At 40.0% G+C, this 24,731-nt stretch overlaps 1 long non-coding RNA gene across 1 annotated transcript in view; it reads left to right on the forward strand.

Moving 5' to 3' along the window:
• The first annotated feature begins 12,945 nt into the window (after positions 1–12,945).
• LOC123521614 overlaps positions 12,946–24,731 on the forward strand; it is a 15,688-nt gene continuing 3,902 nt past the window's right edge. The window contains exons 1-2 of the long non-coding RNA XR_006680013.1: positions 12,946–13,036; positions 13,217–13,363. This is a non-coding gene — a long non-coding RNA (uncharacterized LOC123521614). The remainder of the gene's footprint in view (positions 13,037–13,216; positions 13,364–24,731) is intronic.

The raw sequence follows: 24,731 nt of genomic DNA on the forward strand, positions 1-24,731 counted from the left end.
TTTTAGTTTCTGATAGCCCCAGGTGTTTCTCATCATTCCTCATCTTGTCGATGCATCTTCACAGTGCTGTCTTCCCCTGCATGCCTCTCTGTTCTCCTTTATAAAAATAGCGCTCAGACTGGAATAGGACCCATCCTGCTTGGTATGAATTCCTGTTGATTAATGATATCTTCAAAGAGCCTATTTCCAAACAAGATCACATACACAGGTAATAGGGGCTAGGTTCTCCATATGTCTTCTTGGAAGACATCATTCAGTGCACAATGGTCGGCATGAGCATTTTGTATTAGCATACCATGCAAATGAAGAATTTGTATCAGAAGCCTAAATTTCTCAGAACAAATATTCAAATCTGAGAGCAAAAGAAGAGAGAGACACTCTGGAACAACAATGGGTTCATGAGAACAGGTTCCAAAGTCAGATTGCCTGGGCTCGAATTCCACCTGTTGAAAGAAAAATCTGATCAATAAGTCAACCAAAGGTAAAAAGTTTGTGTGTGGGGGTGGGTGGGGAGGGGGAACTGGGAGCATATCGAGACAGAGATGAGATTGTCACATACAATTGTGATTACAGAAGCCCCCGTGGTGTAGTGAGTGAGCACGTGACTGCTAACCCAAAAGTGAGTGTTACAAAACCACCAGCCAGTCCACGTAAGAAAGCCATGACTGTCTTGGGAGCACTACGGGGAAGTCCTCCTCTGTTCACACACTCACCACAAGTCAGCATGGACTTCATGACCAGGGATTTATTCTTTTGGTTTATATACAGTACAGATAGTTAGGGGATTTCACTAAAAGGAAATTTAAAATTATTGGTTATCCTTCACTTAATCAAGAGGATTGGATTAGTGTGTTAACTTTTCTTCTTTGTGTTCCATATGCTATTTATAACATGTATAATTATTTAAACTTTCCCTAGAACACTCTTTACCAAGAGTTTCGTTTCCGGGAAACTTAAAGAGCTAAACCTTGATGGACTGGGAGGTCCATTTTCTTTAACAATGTCTCCCTTACAGTATCTTCTGAGTCTCATTAGGTTGTGGCCACTCTTAAATACGACCACTTGTAAAATAGAATTAAAAGATAGCTCTACAGATTTGAATAGAGATCATTTTTTAAAACCCCCCAAATTGGAAAAATTACTCTAACAAAAGAATGACAGACAGGAGCTTGATCAACAATTTGATAAACAAAAATCTCTATTTAAATCTTGTAGTGCCTTAAGGGCCGTAAATAATTCGAAATGGATATCCTAATTTACAAAGTCTCTGCCAGTCTAGGCGATGGACAAAGTCTGAATAGAAGCTAAACGACACAAGAATCATCTTGAGTTAGATAACACGGTGGTCTACTCTTAAGAAGAATAATGCAGAGAATACAAAACCATTAGCAACAATGGTATGAGGTGTCATTTATACCACTTATCTGTGAGTGTGAGGTAGTATGTGGCGTCTTGTATGTTTTTCGGATTCTGGAAACTCTTCCCCCAGTATTTCCTATGATGACATGGCTGAAGCAAAGCTTTCACGGTGCTCAGATGCTGATGTGGCATGACTCAAAATGAGAAGAAACAGCTGCAAGCAGCCATTAATAATCAGAATATGAAACATACAGCATATATGTATGTTTTGTATGTAAATACACAGATATGTAAATATACAAAATATGTGTATATGCATATAATCAAGGAACATTGGAATTTATAAAAAATTAAATGGAACACTTGAAGATATCAAGGAGCTGAAATGAATTGATATTGGTCATTTGAAGTCAGACAACCATGTGATTTACTCTATGGGAATGACGAGTTGAAGAACTGCATTGTTAAAAAGACCATCTGAGATCTATCCTGAATACAACATTGTCAGTGATAGGATAATAGCCATATGTCCACAAGGAAGATCCATTAATATGATTATTTTATTTACATACCAGTCACTAAAGGTAAAGATGAAGAAATTGAAGATTTTACCAATGTCTACAATCCACAATCGGTGTAGTGAGTTGCTAACAGCAAAGTCAGCCGTTTTAAATCCAGCAGCCTTTATGAGGAAGAAAAATGAGGCTTTCTACTTCCATAAACAGTTACAACCTCGTAAACCCACAGTTCGACTCTGTCCTGCAGGGCCACTAAGGGTAGAAATCAGTTCAATTACAGTGATTTTGGTTTTGGTCTGCAGTCTGAAATTGCAATCAAGATGCCTTGAACATGACTGAATAGAAAAAACAGAAACAGGAAGGATCCAAAAACCAAAACCTAAACTCACTGCCATTAAATTGATTCTAACTCATAGGACCCTACATGGCACATTAGAATTGCCCCTGTGGGTTTTGCAGATTGTAACTTTATGGGAGCAGAAAGCCTCCTCCTTTTTTCTACAGAGCAACTGGTAGTTTTGAACTGCTAGTCCTCCAGGTAGCAGTCCAATGTGAACCCACTATATCACCAGGGATCCTCCAATAATATAAATGACAATTGAATGTATGGACCTCACTGGGTGGAATGCACAGGAAGAAAACTTACTACATCCATGAAGAGAGATGACAGTAAAGTTTAATCTCATCAGTCATGATAAGCCAGGGGCTGGCAGTGGGAAAGACCATCAATTGCTCATATGCACGTTCCAGTTGAAGCTGAAGGAAGTTAAAACAAGTATATGAGAGGCAAAGGATGATTTGGAACATATCCCACCTCAATTTAGAGATGATCTTAAGAACAGATTTAATGCACTGAGCACAAATACCCAAAGACTAGAGAAGTTGTGGAGTGACATAAAGAATGTCATCATGGAGAAGAACTAAAGGTCGTTGGAAAGGCAGGCGAGAAAGAAAAGGCCAAAATGGATGTGCGAAGAGATACTGAAACTTGCTCTTAAATACAGAGAAGCTGAAGTGAATGGAAGAAACGATGCAATAAAAGAGCTGAACAGAATTCATGTGGTGGCTTGAGAAGACAAAGTAATATATTATCATGAAGTTGTGCATAGACCTGGAGCTAGAAAACTGAAAAGGAAGAAATATGCTCAGTGTTTCCAAGCTAAATACTTGAAGAAAACTCTATGGGCAACATATTGAACAATGCAGGAAGCATAAAAAAAGTGAAAGGAATACATATGTGTACTTGTATAGATTTTTTTAAAAAAGGTCAGCTGAATGCAAGAGATGCATTTTATTTCTATCCTAAAGAGTGGATCTAAAGAATTGGATTTAAAGATGATCTAATATAATATAGACGTTATACAGAAGATAATTTCAAAAATGTTTATAGCAGTACACGGACAGGGAGCTGCCAGAAATTAAAGTCAGATTTAAAAGAAGACAGAGAATGACAACAGCATTGCTGATGTCAGATAAACCTTGGCTGAAAGCAGAGAGTACCAGAATCTGACTATGTAGATTATGACCAATTATATGGAAGAATAGGAATTCCAGAATTTCATTGTGCTCATGTGGAATCTGTATATAGACTAAGAAGCTGTGGTTAGAACAGAATAATTGGATATTGCATGTTTAAAAATCAGGAAAGGTGTGTTAGTCCAGGTTGACTAGAGAAACAAATCAAGAGACACTCATATGTGTGTAAGAAAGAGCTTTATATACAAGAGTAATAGTATATTAAGAAAACATCACAGCCCAAGTCAGATCAAGTCCGTAAGTCCAATATTAGCCCATATGTCTGATACCAGTCTGTAAATTCCTCTTCAGTCTCATGCAACACAGGCAACAATGCTGAGTTCAGGAAGATTACAGTGGGTGGAAAGTCTTGTGGATCCAGTGGCGGTGGAAGCATCTTAGCACTGGCATGGGTCTCCATGTGGTTCCTCCAGCTCCAAGGCTCTGGCTGATATCAGCATGGCTCCAGGTGAAAGCAGAGTCTATTTCCCACCGCCAGGGAGGAAGACAGGCATTTCCAGAATTTTAAGGAGAAAGCCATGCCCACACAGAGGCATTATTGGCTATGACCTGATTGCCAGGCTAGGCTCCACCCCTTTGAAAGTTGACAGGAGATTATGTAACTGCCACAAAAGGTATGTGACTGGGTTGTATCCTTTCACCATTTAATTTGTGTGCTGAGCAAATAATTTGAGAAGCTGGACCAAATAAAGAACATGGCATCAAGAATGAAGGATATAAAAATGGTTTGGACAATGCTATCTGACCACCTCTGACTTCACAGGTGGGGAAGAGAAGACTCACTATCAGTCTCAGCCCTTGGCTAATTCCTATGAGACAGAGGTCAGACCTACCCCCACGTTCTTTTCCCCTTTACCAACTCTGACCATACTAGTCCATCCCACAGCACTTCCTACTACTCTGCTGGGCTCAATAATCCATTGCAATGATCACATATAACTCTTGGACAATACTCATAATTATGGGGTTTATTAGGGCAATTAACAGGTTACAAGATCAGAAATGCTCAGAATATAGCAATTCTCCAATGAGTCAGCACATTTACCTACATGCTCGAGTATAAACCAAACTGAATATCAGCCGAGGTACCTAATTTTATCACAAGACTGCATAAAAAAGTGTGCTGAGGAACTCGACTTATACATGAGTATATATGGTACTTGCCAGCCATGACTCAATCTGGCTTTCACCCTCTAAAACCCATGACCCCTGGGCTTCTGCCCTGCTCTGACAATGTTACAAAGCTCCTGAAGCACTGCTGAACCGTTTCAATGGGCCTTAACAACAAGTACATCAGGTGTAATCCATGTTTGAATCTCAGTCAATGTTGGACTTAGCTCTCGCTCTTGTGATGCCATCTGCTTCTGGGGTAGTGATTTTGGTTGAGGCTGTGTTTAGAAATGGGTCCAGAGCCCCATTCCTTTGAGTTTAACTGATGTAGGAGTGGTGAGCAGGGCCTGAAATGGTCTTTTCCAGTGACGCTCAGATACCTATTGATTTTGATGGTTTCAGGATACCCCAAGGAGGGTATCTAGGCTGTGGGTGACATGAAACCTCAGGAATACTCCAAACGCAATAGTAATAACCTTCCATTTCATTCTGTCCTATATGACTGTGCTAGAGGAAAAGAGATCTTCAATTCAGACATGTTCTGTAGAGACTCCCTAAGTAAGCTCTGAGCATGTAAAAGAGAAGACAAAGCTAATGATCCAGGAATGAGCGAAGTCACCAGGATGTGGACAGTACATTGAAGAGTTCATAGCAGGTGCCTTTGACTGTGGCGTCTTGGCATTCACAGCCATGAGGTCCTTGTATAATATCAGGGGGAAAAGAAAATCGGCACCAGACCAGGATTTGGTGGCAGATCCATTCCTCATGGTCACCGAGGGGACCATCCAAATGGAGACTGGATCAGGATCGGGATGCATATAAAATTTCACACTAAAAAAGTTTTCAGAATGGATTTTGTTCTGTGACTACCTGGCAATTTAGTAGTCAGAGCAGGACCTCGAAGCTCTGAACCATAGTGACCAGGGCCCCAACATTTAACTTCCAACTTAGATAATGTGGATGTTCTCGGAAACCATTATGGATGCACCCAGGCAAGGTTCATGGATTTGTCATCTGTTTTCAAGCAAACTGTACCTGAAGGCAAGTCTGATCCCCTACCCATGACCCTCTGGTTTTGTCTAAGCATTATCCACAGTGTTGGTTTCATAGTCAGAAAGAACTCAAGTGACATCTAAATTATGTCAAAACTCAAACTGGAGTGGGGCTTTCCCTGGAGACTGCAACCTTGATCAACCTAATTTCTAAAACATAATTACTTCTTCCTCCGCTTGACCTTGGGTTTACAGTCTTGTGAACCTATCAGCTTTTCAGCAGAAGTTCTAGAAATACTGATTCAGCCCAGTAGTATCTAAGCAGTGTCCTTAAAAGTCCACACCCAATTATTTGGTATTGTCTTTTTCATGGGTCACTAAGATAGTCCCTTTTTGTTGAAATATTATTGCCTGTGGTTGATTGCAAGTACTTCTCAGTCAGAGTAAAACCAAAACACTAGAGACAGCAAAACTTAGAAATAGGCATGATTAACTTATTTCTTATCATTTTACAAGGTGAACATACCCTTTAGAGAGAAAGACAGATGTACCAAATAACAATGCTGAGACATAATAAAATAGGACTAAGGTAGAATCAGCACATTGGAATTGTGGCGTTGGAGAAGAATATTGAAAGAACACGCAACGCCAAAAAAAAACAAAAATCTGACTTGGAAAAAGTACAGCCAGAATGATCCTTAGTGGCAAGGAGGGTGATACTTGGTCTTACATACTCTGAATATGCTGTCAGAAGAGACCAGTCCCTGGAGAAAGTAAAGTAGAGGGGTGACAAAAAAGAGGGAGGTCCTCAAGGAGAAGAACTGATAACAGTGGCTGCAATGATGGGCTTTCGCAGAGGAACGATTGAGAAGAGAGCACGGCTGGACAGTGTTTTGTTCTCTTGTGCACAGGGTCACGCGGAACCTCAACTGGCCTGAAGCCACTTAATAACAACAACATTCCAAGTGCGTAGCTGAGGAATACCCAACATATCTCGAGATTTTCCTGTGAAGAGATTCTGAAGTGGGTGCTGAGCATCTGAATATTGATAAGACTGCATAATGAAATGATTCCCCCATGGCAAACCACTGGCCTGCAAAGCACTGTCAGCTGGATTCAACTGACAGCAAGCAAGTTCTGACATTTCAAAAAATAACTGAAGGTATTACTGGAAATTCTATATTTTTTGTTGACTAAAATGAAGCAAAGTAGCACAATATCAGGGCCCATGAGGACAATGACAAGCCTGAACGGAGCAAGTCTGAACGGAGCAAGTCTGAACGGAGCAATTTCTGAACTGTATTAGTATTTCAGTAAAATTTAACCCAATGCTAGGTGCATTTTTGGATTGGATAACCATCCCAAGGCAAATTATACTGTATTAAATATACCTAATTAGCTTATGTGGCTTAAAAGATGTTTAAATAGTACACGTTTTTCATCTAAAATTTCACGTGAATCCTCTCAAGCCTGCTTACATCCTAACTTTGGCTAACAGTCTAACTTGGGCCCCAGCAGAGATTTCACTACCTGGTCTCAATCTCAACCGAAGTCACGGGTCACAAAGTCGATTCTAATGCACAGCAGCGCTATAGAATAAAGCGGAACTGCCCCTGTGGGCTCGGAGAGTGCAAGTCTTTCTGGAAGCAGAAAGCCTCGGCTGTTTCCCTTGGAGCGGCTGCTGGGTTTGAATTGTTGACCTTGTGGTTAGCAGCCCAACATGTCATTCACTACACTACCAGCACTTTTGGATACAGCATAGTCCCGGCAATTTCAGGGTTTTTCATTGTGATTTATCTTTTGCCTTTTGTGATGGGGTGTAATTTCTTAATATGGCTCTTCTATCTATGTCAAATGATTGGGTGGGACTATGCAAATAGGCTGTGTATCACACTCATAGAGGAGTTTTAGTTGCCACTTCTCAGACTACAAGAATGAGCTGGCTCAAGTCATCAAGGGGAGGGAGAGAGCCAAGGACCATTGGAAGATGAGCACATTCTATCTCTATCTTAAGTGGCAGAGGCACCAGAGACTGTCGCCTGGAAACCATGGGACAGAGCAAAGGAACCAGGCTGAAGCTGAACCCGAGGCAAGGAAACGATGAGACAGACCAGAGGAACAGCACCAAGACTGAGATTGTGAGGCAGAGTGACAGGTGGACTTCCTGACCAACAGAGGCAGAGGTCGGGATATGATGTGGCTGGAGTGAGACTTTAGCTGCTGGTTTCAGAGAGGCACTGCTGTAAACTAATGACTGTATCCTCAGTGTTTACTGATCCTGACTTATGGTAACCAGTTAACTTTATTTTTTTTTAATTTTCAGGTATTTATTTTTTAACTTGTTAACCTTCTTAATAAACCCTCTGAATTGTGAGTTCTGTGTGGCCATTAAAATTCATTGTTGAACATAGAATAGAAGTAGTGTGTTATGGGAGGAATGGTTGGTGTCAGAATAGGTAAAGGAGGACCGAAGGGTAGAGACATGGCCGACTCCTGCCTCGTGGCAATAGTGAAGCCAGAGGAGGTCAGATGTGGCCCCTGGTGTTTACTGCACTTTTGAAGAATTTCTTCAAAATAAGGAGGCTTGTTTATGGCTCTTTAATGTTGGAGGGCAAGCAGAGGCTTTTACTGATCTGCCCAAGCGCAGATACTATGTTAAGATACTGTGTTAAGAAAGAATTTGTTTTGTTTTAACCTATTCATTGTCGGTCTTACTCTATTTTTCGATAACCTTAAGATGTCCACCTTGCTAGGAAGTCACTTGACTCCTTCCTTTGACCTTCTTTGGTATTCTCTTGGGAATAAATTTAGTTACTTCCTGCATATACACAGAAAAGGTGGCTGCAGGACAAACTGTTGCTATTCCCAAAGTCAGAGATTTAATCCTGTGTTATGCACACTTAGGAGCCCTGGTAGCATAAGGGTAATGTGTTGGACTGCTAACTGCAAGGTTAGTAGTTTGGAACCAACAGCCAATTCCCAGGAGAAAGATGAGACTCTCTACTCCCATAAAGAATTATAGCCTTGGAAACCCACAGGGGTTTGGGTCAGAATCAACACCATGGCAGTGGGTTTGGTTTTTGGTAGGCATAGTTCGAAATCTTTTGGGAGTGAAATGTGGAGTCACAGGTCTTTTGAAAGCCTCGTTGTAAGCCCCTCATTCTTTTTGTGGCATGTAGCACCCCCCTTTTCTTGATGCACCTTTTAAATGAAAAAGCTTCTCCAAAGAGGCCACTGAAGGCCCACACTGTACATTTAGTCACAACAGGAAACAGGAATCATCCCAGAAGAAGAAAGAATTGGGACTTCATTCTATGAGAACTGGCCATGGTTGGTGTCAAGACCCCAACCTCATGGCTAGAGAAAAATCCAGACAATGCTTTCTTTGGATCAAAGCCAGCATCTCTGGACAAACTCGAGGCAGAATGAGAACCATATTCCGTTTAATAGGTAATCCACAGCAAAAGTTTGTCTGAACATGTGTTGGTCCTGTGAGAACCAAATACGTAGTGATTTGTGCGGCACACTCAGCATAAGGCTTACAGGACTATTTGCCCATGTTCTACCTAATGATTTTTCTTTTTATGAAAATCAACAGTTTTCTGACTGCACAACACAAAGAAAATGGGAACCGAGTCTCCTTAAGTGGCTACTGCTACGTCGAGCTGTCTCAGAACCAACCCATCGCAACAGAACAGCAGCAGCAACAAAATGCCTTTTGTTTCAGATTGTGTTGTATGTAAAATTCTTTTTCTCTTTTTTTGGGGTTGACTTTAATATTATAACATTTCTCCTTGTTACCAGATTCTAAAATGATTTAATGAATGTGCGGTGTTTCTTTATATGCTACATATAAAATTTATTTCACCATTTATTTATTGTAATTTAGTTGTTTCTATTTTGAAAAAGTAATTAGTAAAAAAAACTACCACAGATAGATTTTATTCTCTTTGGGATGTGTTTTTGAAAACTGACAATGGAACACAGTTAAATGCATTTCACATAGAAAAACTAAAACTAACTTTCTAACTTAGCTTTGTATGCAAGATGTCACGTTAATGTTTATAATAATTATTAACTTATATTTTATTCTTGATTAAGAGTTATTTAATTACTAGTAAAACAAAATAATCCTAAAATATAAAGTAGCTTGATGAGAGTACTTCTTAAGGATCAAAATTTACTTCTAAAAAATTTCTTTAGTAAGTGATTCCAGTGGTTTATATTTTACTCTTTAAGACATTTTTAATCCACCGGCAATGATTCAAATTGATGTTACAATGAAGCCATTTGTATAATTTTTCCTTTGATAATATATCATCTATGTTTAGTCACTATTTTTATACTTAAAAATATTTTTTGCTAAGTAATGAGGCTACACTAGAGAATAGAAACAGTTATTAAATGTTACTTTGTGTTCATAATTCTTTTATAAATTAAGATTTCATTATTTGCATTTAAAGGTGTACATTTCTACATATCATTCTGTAAAAGTGCACTGAGACAAATGAAACCCGCTACAGCTGAGCTGATTCCAACTCCTAGCAGTCCAATGGGACAGAGTAGAACTACTCCTTAGGGTTTGGGAGCCCTCAGATAGCTTGAGTTTCCCACTTGTCTTTTCTATTATTAATTTTTTGATTCCACTGTGGTCTGGAAGCATACTTTGCATGTATGACTTTTTGTTTTTAACTTGCTCGGGCATGTTTTGTGGTCCTGAATGTGGTCTATTTTGTCAAATGTTCCATGTGAATTTCAAAGGAATGTGTAATCTGTGTTGTTGGCTGAAGTATTCTATAAATGTCAATTAAATACAGTTGATTGATGATACTGTTCAGTTATATTATATTCTTACTGATTTTCTTCTTATTGAGTCTGTCAATTACTGATAGAGGCATATCAAAGTCTTGAACTATTATTTGAGAATTTCTATCACTGTGCCATCCTATCAGCTTTTGTCTCGTGTATTTTGACATTCTGTTATTGATTCCTTTATTATTATGTAATATTTCTCCTTATCCCTGATCATTTGTGTTCATTAGACATCTCCTTTGTCTAAAAATTAATGCAGCCACTCCATCTTTCTCTTGATCATGATAGCACAGAATATTTAAAGTGGATTTCTTATAGACAACATATAGTTAGACCTTTTTTTTATCCATTCTGACAGTCTTTCTCTGTTAATTGATATAGTTCATTCATTTACAAAGTGATTATACAGGTGGACTAATATCACATATTTGTAACTGTTGTTTTCTATTTATTGCCTTTGTTCTTACTGTCTTGGTTCTGCCGTCTCCCACTCTGTGTGTACGTATGCCTCTGTCGTCTTAACTGAGCTCTGAGATGGTGCTGTTTCCTCCCTCCTGAGTCTATCAAGCGTGTTACTATTGTCGTTGATTGCAATGAAGCCAACCCCTAAATCACAGTGACCCCATGCATAACAAGGTCCACAGCGTTTCCACTGACTAATTTTTGGCAGTCGATTGCTGGATTTTTCTTCCTAGTTTATCTTAGTTTGGAATAACTGCTGAAAACTGTTCCGCATCACAGCAACGTGCAACCCCCATTGGCAGACAGGTGATGGCTGCGTGCGATGTATTTTGGCTAGAAACCAACGGAAGGTCTCCTACATGCAAGGTGGGAATTTTATCTCTGAACGACTATTTCTAAGTTGTTTCCTCATATTTTCAAGATACATTCACAACTGATCTAAGTCTACCTTCAAACAACACTTTGTCACTGGTAATGTAGGTACTTTACAATTCCTCCCTTCCAGCCCTTAGGCCATTGCTATCATTCATTCCACTTATCTATAAACTTTAATAGCTCAATACATTACTATTATTATTTTAAAAAAGGATTATTAGTGAAATCTAGAAAAGAAAAAGATTTATTTCTTTTCTACTGCTATTCCAAGGAGCCCTGTAGACACAGTATTGGGATAAACATTGGACTGATATCTGTAAGGTCTCTAGTTCAAAATCATTAGCTACTCTGTGGGAGAAAGATTTACACTCTGCTCCCTTAAAGAGGTACAATCTTGGAAACCCTAAGGTGCGGCTTTGTTCTGCCCATGCATCACAATGAGTTGGAATCAACTCAACTGCAGTGGATTATTGTGTGAATGCTTTTCCTTTCTTAAAGTAAAGTAGAATAAAGGGAAATGATGTAGGGAAGTGGGAGAAGTTTCTATTGGCATGTCTTCAAGCTCAGAGTCTTTCCTTGACAATGTCCAGGTAACTGATGAACTTATCAACAGCCTTTAAATTTATGTTAGTGCTTTTTATCTCTGAGTTTTCTTTGGATTCCTTTTTGTATGTTCCTGCATGCTATGTCCATCCCTCCATCCCCTCCTCCCTTTTTAATTTAGTGTTCTTAGCATATTAAGCATAAACCCAAACCAAATTCACTGCCGTCAATTCCATTTCAACTCGTGGTGACCCTATAGGACAGAGTAGAGCTGGGTCTGTGGGTTTCTGAGACAGAAACTTCTTAAAGGAGTAGAAAGTCTCATCGTTCACCATCGGAGCAGCTGATGGTTTTGAACTGCTGACCTTGCAGGTTGCAGCCCCGCACATAACCATTACACCACCAAGGCTCCTCGGATTAAACCTTAGTGACTTTAAATTCCAGGTCTGATCATTTCAAACGACTTGCCTTCTCTGAGCCGAGTTACTTGCTTTGCCTCTGTAGATTGTGTTGCTTTTTGCCTTTAACATGCCTCCTTGACGTTGAGTTTTTGGAAGTAGGACATAATGTATTGGGTAAAAAGAACCAAGGCAGATTTTCGTTCAGGGTGAGGTTTTAGGTGTTCCTCACTAGAAATTGGGCCGTGTTTAGTTTGCTTTCGCGGTGATATCAAGGTTAAATTTGTAGTCTTCTGTGTTTGTCTCCTCCTGTGGCTTGGGTTTCCCTAGAGACTGCTTCTTAAATATGATTTTTTTTTAACCTGTAATCCTCTTTTACTTTACAGACGTCCTATTGATGTGGGTGTAAGGTGTCTGGTGGCAGAAAGCTTTCCATGGCCCAGTGGTTTAATCTCAGTCTTCTGGTGAGCCTGGGCCCTGGGTTGTGACTTCATCAGATCGGAGGCCTCTATGTACTTGGCATGGGTTAGTTTGTTAGGTAGTCTAGCGTAAGACTGGGGCGTCCATGAACGTATGCCCATTGGTCCGAGCTTAGGAAACAAAGGAGTGGCACACTGCACATGCTCAGAAGTTCAGGTTTCCCGCCAGGTACGTGTGGGTGGGCGCTGCACCTGGATTGGCCCACCTAGGCCGGGTGAATTCAATTCAGCCAAGGGGGTCGACCAGGGGTCATCCATCACGCCTCCCAGCGGAATCATTGAAAAGGCAGGAGCCTGGAGCCCACCGCATGACTTTGCGAGCAGTTTCCAGGCAGGCCGCATGCCGTGTGGGTGCCTGTGTGAACCTGAAACTTCTAATGCTCGTCAAACTCACTTGGATCACAAACCAGGCTTCAGCGTGATTTCTTTCTTGTGTGGAGACAGGGACCGAGGTATGTCTCTCCCCAGAGAGATCTAGCAATTTCACTTTCTCAGGGATGATTCGGCTTCGAAAAACCCGAGTCCATTAGATTTCGGTAAAATAGTTCCCTTTTCACGATGTTAAGGGGAACAGACAGGCCTGGTGTATTAAAAAATGGTACTCCCCCCCGCCCCTTTCTCCTCCTTTTCAGTGAGAACCTCCTGGGGTCCTCGAGGCTGGAACTCACGAAGTCGGAAGCTGCACAGACTGGTTCCCCAAGCCAGTGCACACAGCCTCCAGCAGTTTGCCCGTTTCTGTTGTGTTCTTCCCCGTGCCCGGCTTTGGCCATCTGCTCCTGGTAAGCTTAATGCTCACTCTAGTTTCTCTGTGACTCGAATACTACTCCGATTGATCTAAAAGTTGTCGGTTTTCAATTCGTTCCATTGTTTTCTTGTTAAGAGAATAGGAGTGATGACTTCTAAGCTATTTACATCTCAGCCCCGCCTCCCTCTCCTCTATTTTTGGTTTTTGTTCACATAGGCCCAATGCCTGGCATATACAGACATTCAGTAAATATTTGTTTCTGTTTACTTCATTTCAATCATTAGTTTTTAATCTGTCTGAATTTCACAACTATTGTGCAATTTCACATTGTTGCATTGAATTCTATACTTAGACTCTATAAATATTTTTACATGCTGATGTGTGTAATCAGGGCAAGGGATATTTAAACTGACACATGGTTTTTCTTTACATCAGAACTAGAAACAATGATTTTATTTTGTGGCTTTAGGAAGAGTACACGTTTGTGTGTGAACATCAGCCTCTGTTCTCAAAGACTGGAAGAGCTACAAAATGAGAGAGTCTGTGGTTGTTAAGACAGATGCCCGGCTTACGGCAGGAGTAAATAGGATTTTGTGGCTGGCACCTAATTTGGGGGAAGATCAAAAAGGATGAAAAGGAAATCTATCCACTGGTGGAAAAAATGAGTATGGGGCCTTCCTGATCATCATTAAAACTTTGACCAGATGCAGCCGTCCGTCCGTCTGTCCTGCTGGGGAAGAGGTCTCTAGTGCAGGGTTCTGGGTTTGACCTGCCACCAGGGGCACCAGGAGAGTGCCCCAGAAAAAGCAACAGCTTCGCCAGCTCAGCTGACCTGCCATAGCGCCGAGGCACACTGTTTAAAACAGGACCAGGTGATTCAATAACTACGAAGAGCTGGGCTGTAGTTCAGGATAAGATAGGTGTAGCTTATTATTTTTTTAAAGGATTGGGTTAATGGGTTTATTTTGAAAATGAATGGGTTAAAAGAAATCGGAGAAAAATTGTAGTAATGCGTTGAAAAAGAATACATTAGAAAAGGGAATGGAGAACAGGCATATCTTTCCACCTGAATATTGAAATTTTATGGTCAAGAAGCTATATATGCTTCTGTTTATGATAGATGTTGGTTACAAATCTTTAAACTGACATTTCTTTGTTTAACCAGGAAAAAACCAATTTGTTTTGGATGACTTTAATTCTGATATCCTTCATTTTACTAGCTGACCATATTTCTTATGAGACAGCGATGTTGTGAAAATGCTTTTAAGAAATGATTGGGCTTATCTTTTCATATGGCTTATTTGCTATGTCATGTTGTTTATTTTGTATTGAAAGTAAAAAGCTCCCTATACAGCCTCTAAACCATCAGCCATGGCAGTTGCCTGCTAAAGGGAAGAAATCTTGAAAGGGAAAGGAAGATATGAATTCTTTCTGGGAAAAGTTGGTCTGAAAACGAGTTCTGAAAACTCAATAATTTCTCTAGGGAGGGAGGGTCAGATTTTGTCCAAACATTGGCTGTCTTCATTTTAAAAAGTCAGCTGCCAGTGTTTCCACTAAAAACCACTAAGAGCTGTCAAGAATCAACCAGATGGCAGCTTACCTGCCTTGATGAAACGGGAAAATTAAAACAACATGCGAATGGGAACGCATGAAAGAAAAGCAGTATTTCAATATGCTTGCTTCCACTCGGAGCATTTTAGAAAGGAACGTGTATATTCAGGGTTGCAGCCTATGTTTAATGTATCTTTTAATGGTGCTTTCAACCAAGAATAAATTCCCAAAAGATATCTTCGTGGGTAAATCAAGAATAAAAGGTAGAGATTGACTTTTGGTATGAAATAAAGTTGAATTGCCAGGAGCCAGCAAATGATTATTTATTAACACGTTAGTCCTGGTGGCATGGTGATTACATGTCGGGTTGCATCTGTTTGATTGGAAGTTCCAGACCACTAGCAGATCTGCTGGAGAAAGACTGGGCTTTCTACTCCTGTAAACAGTTACAGTCTCAGAAACTCACAGGGGGTCGCTATGAGTCAATATCGACTTGATGGCCGCGAGAGAGTGAGCCAAGAGCAGTTGTGAAACACCATATGCTTGCCGTTATGGCTAACCTTGAAGAGTTTCTCAATTTTTTGCAAATTTACTTTTGTTCAGTTAGTTAACAGATCTGAGCACCCACTTGTCCAGCAGCTGCTGGGAATATAAGCTAGGATAAATTCCTGTGTCATTAGGCTTTTAGTCTAGGTCAGTGGTCAACAAACTATGACCCACTGGCCAAGACTAATCCTTCGCTTGAGACACAATCAGGTTCACTTTGTGTGCATTTTGTCTATGGCTGCTTTCAAGATAAAACAGCAGAGTTAGTAATTGCAACAGAGATTGTATGACTTGCAAAATCTAAAATACTCTCTGGTCTAGGTTAAGTAAAAGTTTTCCAACCCCTGGTCTTGATTCTTTATGAAGCAAGAAATCTAGGATGGAGAAAATAGAGGAGACCCAAAACAGTAAGCCCTGCATTGGAAAAAGAATTCATTGTCATACATATATTAGATACTTAAAGAAAAATAGATTTTATTTATTTTTATTTTGCCTTTTTAAAATATACTTCACATATCATGCAATAGTTCTGTCACATTCAGAAGAGTTGTGCAGTCATCACTACAATAAATTTCAGAACATTTTCTTCTATCTTGTACTTATTATTAGCTCCCCATCCCCTCCCTCCCCTAGGTAATTATTAATCCTTTTACTACCTCTATAGATTTACCTATCCTGGATTTCGTATACAGAAAAATCATACAAAACACAAACAGGAAATAAGCAAACAAAAAACAATGACAAAAAGAAAACAGAAAAATCTCAGTAGAAAAACTGACAGAAAATATTAAAGACTGAAATGACTTTAAAATGTGTCAAAAGGGAGAGAAAATGATAAGATGTTACATTTTAATCTAACTACATTTGCCTTTACAGTGACTGCCTGATAGCAAGGCTATTCGTATCCCTAGACAGAGAGTCAGCAGGGATTCAACAGAGGCTTAATCCTTGTGGGGATACTAGGTATCAATTTTGGGCTTCCACTGTCATCCATAGCCCTTTGCAAACCAGGCGTTCACAATTTAAGCTCTTTCTTACTTCAGATTTGGATTTTAGTAATTACAATCCTTGGATCACACAGGCTGGTGCGCTTCTTGTGGGCTTAGTTGATGCCTCATTCGATGGCTGTTTGTTTGAAGACAAGCCTTTAAGAACTCAGGTGCTATTCTTTCTGATAGCCTGGCACCATCTGATTTCTTGACCACACTTTGCTGTAGCACCCCTGACTTCAGTGATCTCCCCATCATCTTAGAGGGCCAGGCCATAAGAATTAAGTGCTCTTAGATCAAGACTATGCTTAAGTGCGAGCCCCCAATCCATTAACTTATCTGTTCACTTTAGAGACATCATTATCGTGAAAAATAGATTTTAAATACATAGGAAATATGTTTTCCTGACCAACTTAAACTTTTATAAAGCCACATTTGTTAATGACTTTAAGGCCACATAGTTGCTGCTGTGTGGGACAGTTTTAGCTTCTTGTTTGCAATTAGAATCTAGTCTATGATCACAGGCTTAGCCATGAACTCTACTATACTTGGCTGCAAATTTATGATGTTGACTAGAAGAAGGGAGAGAGAGGTTGATTTAAAATATAGACAAACATTTAAACAAGGCAAAACAGAAAACAGCATGTCTCTTTTGGACAGTGGACTCAGAATGTCTTTTTTAGCGTCAACTGCACAATGAGTGCGGGGGAAGACACAGCAGACAGAAAACCTGCAACGAAATGGTGACATCTCGAAGGTAGTCTCTTCATTTAGTAGTAGTTAGTAGAGGTGGTAAATGTCACAGCCGCTTCAGTCGCCCCTTGGAAGCTATTTCAATTGACCAAACTCAAGATTCTCATTTTGTGGGACAAGATTTGGAGACAGATGCTTAGTGCCTGGTCTGAACCTCTTGATTGGTATAGTTTGAGCAAGTCTTTCATTGTCCCTGTAACTAACCTTGTTTCTAATTTGGGGCTTTGGAGTACAAGAAATGAGACTTTAATGTGGATGACTATTCATATAGGACAATGATTCCATGCCACCTTCATGGTGTCCAAACCTGTGTCTTACTTTCAATGCCATTGACTTATTTCTGACTCACAGCGCCCCCACAGAACGTGGTAGAACTGCCTCTGTGGGTTTCTGAGACTGAAACTCTTCACTAGAGAGGAAAAGCTTGTCTTTCTCCCATGGAGTGGCTGGCGGTTTCAAACCGTGAATCTTGCAGTTAGCAGCCCAATGTATATCCACTGTGCCGCCAGGGCTCCCCCAAACTTGTAGAGAGCAGGCAAGTAGCTTGCCCTTGCAGCTCTCTTATGATGGAGATTCTCACAGCCCCTGAAAATTGGCAGTAAAGAAACTTCTGTGCTCTCTCTGCCACAGTAGGGATGCTATTTTTTATAGAGTGACTTGGATCAATGGCCTCAGTGGCAGTACTTTTGGTTGGGAGAGAAGGTGAGAAAATGAATAACTCTTAATTTCATTGATTCATGAAAGAATGCAAGGTCTCTCTCGCTCTTTTCCATTCAAATTAGGTTTGCTTGTTCAAAATTGGTGAAACAGAAATTGTCTGGTTTTCAGTAAATAGGGGTGACCAATTGAAGCAAATGGCTTCACTTGATCCAGGAAAAAAAATTAAGTCAATATTCAGTATAAGATGTAGAGAGAGAAAGAATGTCCGAGCAGAGTAAATTTATTTAAAATGATGGAGTTTAGTGGATTAGGTGAAATATCTAGTTTCAGGACTTTGGCCTTCAGTCTGGGCATTGTGAGCTCATAGAATGTCACTCTAAGTTAGCTGTCTGCATCCGCTTTGCCTTGACTGTTTCTTTTCCTTTTCCTTCCATTCTTAACAAAACCAAGCTTCCAATTGACTAAATATGTAACTCTTCCTGTTTTCTCTGCTATTTAAAAGAGACACTGGGAATTTGGGGAACTGTTTCAAATCGGGGCAAATATCGTTGCTGTTGCTGTGTGGAGCCCAAGTCCAGGAGACTGTAACACTGTTGGGTCCCGCTCTATCTTCGCGAGAGTTCTTAGGGGTGAGCCCATTGTTGGAGCCTCTGTGTCAGTCCATCTCCGTGAAGCAGCATGTCCTTCTCCAGGCAGTGGCCTCTCCTGACATTTGCAAGGCATTTGCTGCTATTGGATTGGTTCCAACCCATACCAACCGTAGGCGCCGCAGAATGGCATGCTGCTCTGTCCTGAGTCAGTCTCACGATTGCCCATTGTTGCAGCACTGTGACAATCCATCTTAAGGATGCCCCTCCACTTAACCAAGCATGATGGCCTTCTCCAGAGACTGGCCTCTTCTGAGAACATGCCCTAAGTCTGAGATGAAGGGTTGCCATCCTTTCCTCAAAGAAGTATTCGGGCTATACTTGTTCCAAGATATATTTCTTTGTTATTTTGTCAGTCCATGGTACTCTAATATTCTTCTCTAGCACCATAATTCAAATGCACCAATTTTTCTTCTGTCTTCCTTAGTTAGTGCCCAAATGTCTCATGTATATGAAGCAATTTAAGACACCATGGGTTGGGTAGACACATCTTAGGCCTCAAAGTAACATCCTTGTTTTCAGCACTGTGGCTTTTCCGCACTACCCAGGGAACCTTGATACTAGCTAGCTTGTGTGGTCATTGTGAGGCTCACATGAGCTAGCCTACATACAATATATAGCGCAACGGATATTCCATACTTGCTCACCCATATAGCTTTATTCTTTTCTAAAGGTAGTCTCTATCTTTAGGTGGTTTCTATTCACCCAACCGCTTCGTTGTCATCAAATCAAATGAGAGTAAGTCAGTGAATGATTTCCTCCCCAGTCTGTAACAATTGACTTTACAGTACCCTCATTTGGATTTCTAAAACAAAAATTTAGTCAAACAACAATCTACCATCTCCAGGTTTTTATTGTTATGTCTTTTCACTAGGCATTCAATATACTGGATATAATGTAAAACCATCTTGAATAGTTAGACCATCTAAACCACATTCTTATTTCCCAGAAAAACAGGGGCTTTCCACTTCCTCTCTGCTCAGCCACTAGTCTCTCCAAACAATTCATCCCACCATCCCCAGAAGATGCGAGGCTTCAGGAATAGAAATGATTCTCCCTTAAACATATCCTGGAGTTCATTCAAGCAAACATTTCTTTTTCCATATTGAGATTTAAATCTGAAACTCGGGTTTCTCATAAGAGACATATCTTCTGACTTCACAATCACTGTTTTTGTAGGGGAATTTTGCCAATCTTATTTTAAACTTGGAATTTTAATAATGATTAGTACTTATTTAACTCTATATGCTAGACACCCTGCTTACTAAGTGTGCTAGAAGTGATTTATTATTTAATCTTCATAAGAAACCTAGTTAGGTACTATAATAATTCCTATTTTAAAAAGGAAAAAACAAACCAGTATCCCAGAAAGTATTCTTCCCGTGACACTACCAAAGCAAGTTTACTGCCACAGGGTCAACTGTGACTCTTGGCGAGGGGTGGAGCATCAGGGGCTTCCATGATCTGGAGTCCCTGTGTGACAGGAGTGGCTAACCCATTGTCATTAACTAAAAGGTTGGAAGGCTAACTCTACCCAGAGGCTTCTCAGAGGACAGATCTGGCAATCTACTTCTGAAAAAAAAAATCAGCCAAGGAACACCCAAGGGAGCAAAGTTCTCTGTCATAACTTGGGGTGAGTCAGCTGAACTTGACGGCGACTGTTTTTGTTTTGTTTTTAATTGTCTCTTCGTTTCAAGCAGACAGAGTGTTGGAAGATGGAATAACCAGAAAGAACCACCAATAAGACTAAGTTTAAAGATAAAGGGAAAAGCCCCTTTGTGTGTTTACAAGTGTTTATCACAATCTGTGTTTGCATTTCAGAAATGTCCTGAGTGTGCTAGGTGCCGAGCCTTTGACCCCTTCCTTCTGCAGTCATTGAGCACAGGAGCCAAGGGCCGGGGGCTTGACTTCAGGAGAGGTAGCTCCCTGCAATCCAGAGCTAGTCTCTGAGAGCTCTGAGCTGCCAGCAGGCAACACCCTTGGTGGTTGAGGAACGAAGTGAGGCTCTGGATGGCATGCCAGCCATTCTTGCCTCACCTATATCTGATATTCTACTGTCTTCCCAGTTCACTTTTGGTCATTGCTTCTTTATTGTGTCAGTGTTTTAATTTAGGGGGAAGAGCATTCACATTTACTGAGAGTCTAGTGTATGTCTAAAGTAGAATTTCATTGAAAAACAAGGAATCGCTCAATGATCAAAGAAATTAATTGATACCGTGGCTGCCACAATGCCCAAAGCATAATAATGGGGAGGCTGGCACAGGACCTGGCATTGTTCTGGCGTTCTGTTGGGTGAACGCTGTGGGCTGGAACTGATCCAACAGCGCCTGACAAGGACAGCGTGGGCCTGGCTCAGTAGCATTAACCCAAGGCGTTTGCATTTCAGGAGCCCTGCTGGTGCAGTGGCTAAAGCGCTCAGCTGCTAACCTCAAAGTAGAAGGTTCAAACTCACTAGCTGCTCCATGATGGAGGAGAGAGAGCTGGCAGTCTGTTTCCATGAAGATTTTTCATAGAGATTTGGAAACACAATTGGGGCAGTGCTGCTTTATTCTACATGGTTGGTAGTAGGAGGACACTGAAAAGCCGCAACCAGTTTTCAAATGCACAGCAGTTCGGGAAAAGCCCCGACAGTGTTGCCCCATCCCATCCCTTCCGCGTTCCTTTTCTAATACGATGGTTTCTAATAACCCTTTCAGCAGATAACTTTTATTTATTTATTTATTTTTTTCAGTAGATAACTTTAATGAATGCTGTACCACCAAGCTTTTTGATCAGTAGATATGTTTATTTTAAAATACCTACACATCCCTTTCAATATACTATGTTGAGTTTGCAGGGAGTCCCAGGGGTGTTGTACTACAGGTAATGTGCTTAGCTGCTACCTAAGAGCTGGAGGTGCTAGTCCACCTTTGGCAAAAGGCCTGGTGATCTATTTCTTTCCTTTATTTTTATATTTTAAGTCATTTTATTGGGGGCTTATACAACTCTTATTACAATCCATCCATCCATCCATTGTGTCAAGCATATTTGAACATTTGTTGCCATCATCATTCTCAAAATATTTGCTTTCTACTTGAGCCCTACATATATATTTTAAAAAAATCTATTTCTGAAAAACTGCTGATTGGCAACCCAACATAACTTAAGTCTGACACACGTGGAGACACCACGGGTCAGAATCAACTCGAGAGCAACTGTTTTGTTTTTGTATTCACCGTAAAATAGTCACTGTCATGAGTCTATAAATATTAACGTGAAGGCACAATAATTCTATCAGTCTCAGAGAGTTCTCTGACTTAAGTTTGAATCTCTTCATCAAAGATCATTACAATATAATGAAAACATATTTATAGAAGGACATCCATTTCGGGGGACCTTGCCAAATGAACCCTGGAGTTCTATCCTCTCAACTTTTAGAGACATCTTGGGATAGCTCTTCTTAAAAGGAGTAACAAAATCAAGCTCATTCGACTAGAATTAGAACTTTAAAAAAATATATAGTAAAATTATGTCAACTTATTAAGAGATAAAAGGTAATCTTCTCTCTTTGAATTTTGTTCCTGTGAATTTTCACAAGATTCCCCAGGCCCAAATAGCTCATTGTTGTTTGTTTTTCAGAAAGTGCCAACGCCGAAAGACATCTTTCTTAGTCAATTTCTTTCCTTACATACTATAGATTTATGGACAGTTCAATAAGTTTTTAACCAATTCCCAGTTATTTCCACTGAGATCTGTGTCTTGGAGAAATGTGTACCCTCATCCTACAAATTCTAAAATGATTGCTGTGACCCAAGCTCTCACACCAGCTGTTTTTCCTCTCATGGGAAAAGGTGATACACTTCTTTCGTATTCTATCACTAAACCCCCAAGTCCCAGAAACTACTGGTTTTCTTTGACCATCTGTCAAATCAATAGATTCTGCTTATTACACAAACGTACCTACATTTAAAAAAATATCTTGTCGCTTCTTTGTATTCACTGAGCGAGTTATTCTTTATTTTGTGGATTTCCTTAGAAAGAGGGAATTTAAGAAACAAGAGACACTTTCAAAAGTAAGGTCATGGTGTTTGACAGAGACAGATGGCAAAATCCATGTCAGCCCAAGTGACCACGTGAAGAGTCCCATCAGTTTCTGACTAAATACCTAATTTGTCTTTTAGTGTGGTTCACGTTGACTCCTCACACTGGAACTAGATTCCTGGGCAGGCTTTCTTATAGACCCCTCCTCTGTAATTCCCTAAAGGTATAATTTATACAGACTGACCTCCCAGTATTAAAACTATACTACTTCTGGAAGGCTTTCTTAGTTTCTTTAACACCATCTCTTTCGCTATTCTTTCATTTTATTTAAAACCAATAACATTCTCCCCCGTACTTTACTGGCTGAGTATTTTCCATCAGTGTCTCAGAAAAGAGAAAGTTCTTTTTGAATTTTGACCACCCTGATTAGTAAAAACATTAAAGAACAAAAGGATATAATGTTTGTATGCTTTAGAGATCAAGTAATTAAAAAAAATGCCCTTTGTTCTTAGCTTTATGTGTAGGAAAATGCTGAGGTTAATTCACAGACCATGTGGGATAATTTTACTCTCAATCAGTATATTTAAAAGATCTTTCATAACATGAAAAAGATTCAGCCCTGCCAAGGACAAATGACTGGGCACTGAAATTCCTTTGTTAACTTAAGTCATTGATATGTAAAACAAAAGAAAATTCTTTGGCAGAAAATGGAGGCATTTCCAGATGGTTTCTATCTATTTTCTCATTGATTGTATAATTAAAATCCCCTTTAATCATCAGAAAAATTGAGATAGACTGTTTGTAATAGAACAGTACTGCGTTTTAAAGACATACTTCTTCTGCAGTGGGTTCATAGTAATGAAGTACTAGCAGCAACTATTTTGTGAATTTGCCTTGTGGAGAAAAGATATCTAGAAAATTTGCTTGGGATGCAACCGCTTAACTATATGCGGCATTATTTTGGTTTTGCCTTATAAGATCAGACACTATTTTATGCAAATGATTTGAGTGAGCAATGGTCACCTGGTTTTCAGGTAGTGTTTTTTTCTGCCTGAGGCAAGGCTCACACTATTGATGGATTAAGAAGTGGGCAAGTTCATTTGTGAGGCCAATTACTAAAGAATCAACCCAAACCCATTATCCCTGATTTGATTCCTCCTCACAGCAACCCTGCTCTCTTTATAGAAGCAGACAGATGTCTGTCTCCCACCGAGGTGGGTTTGCACTGTAGACCCCCAGTTAGCAGCCCCAGACCTACCCCACAGAACCACCATGGTGCCTTGTTAATAAGGACAGTATTGGTAAAATAGAAAAATACTCCCAGTGAATGCCAACCTAATCTTACTAAAATATTTATATTCTCATATGTCCATTGTTATGTATTTCTTCTACATTCCATCTACTGATCATGAAATTGTATCTCATTACTCTATATAGTACATGCGCATACACCTGGTTTTAGTTGGTGGAGAACTTGTCTTGTTAGTTTGAATGGTTACCTAGAGACTTGTGACCATTACGACCTTTCTATAGCTATTCCCCTTGATTTATAAATGTGCCAGTAATGGTTTTAACCCAGAAAATAAACTACACAATTAACAAAAAAAACCAGTTATTCTAGGTTTGGCTTGCAATCTCACTAAATCAGAATCTTCATTTTAACAAGAGCCCTGTATGATTGTTTTATATCCTCAGGTGAGCATTATAGATCCCCAGGTGATACTGATGTACACCTGGGAATCTTTTTAAACGGATCCTTATAGTGTTTTGCTAAGCTGTAGATGCAACTGTAGATCTTAGAGGTGATCATATTAAACTGTAGGTTCTGATTCAGTATATCTAGGATGAAAAGACAATTCACAGAAAGAGGTCAAATGGAATTAACCAATTTGAATTTCTGCAAAAAAGGCACCACACTTGACCATTATTTTGTTGTCCCTCAAAGTAAAAACTGAATCCCCTTGGTGCCAGCCAGCAGGCTCTCACAGCACCATTTTAAATTAAGACTGATAGATCTGTATCGATGCTAAGGCACAGCCTTACAGAAAGAAGGGAGAGCTACTGTTTGCTGTTGTCCGCTGGTTTCTAGTCCTTTCCCTAAGCCTTTGTGGGGCAATAGAGAAGAAAGACCCCAGGAAAGATGGAACAGGGAGTGTGTGACTCTTAGGTTCATCGCTCATGATTCTGCTGTACAGCTGGAAGAAGGTTCATCTCTCATGATTCTGCTGTACAGCTG

Source organism: Echinops telfairi, unplaced genomic scaffold (assembly GCF_000313985.2).
Source record: "Echinops telfairi isolate 266 unplaced genomic scaffold, ASM31398v2 ScPeMD7_2;HRSCAF=8, whole genome shotgun sequence".
In the NCBI taxonomy this organism is placed as follows: Eukaryota; Metazoa; Chordata; class Mammalia; order Afrosoricida; family Tenrecidae; genus Echinops; species Echinops telfairi.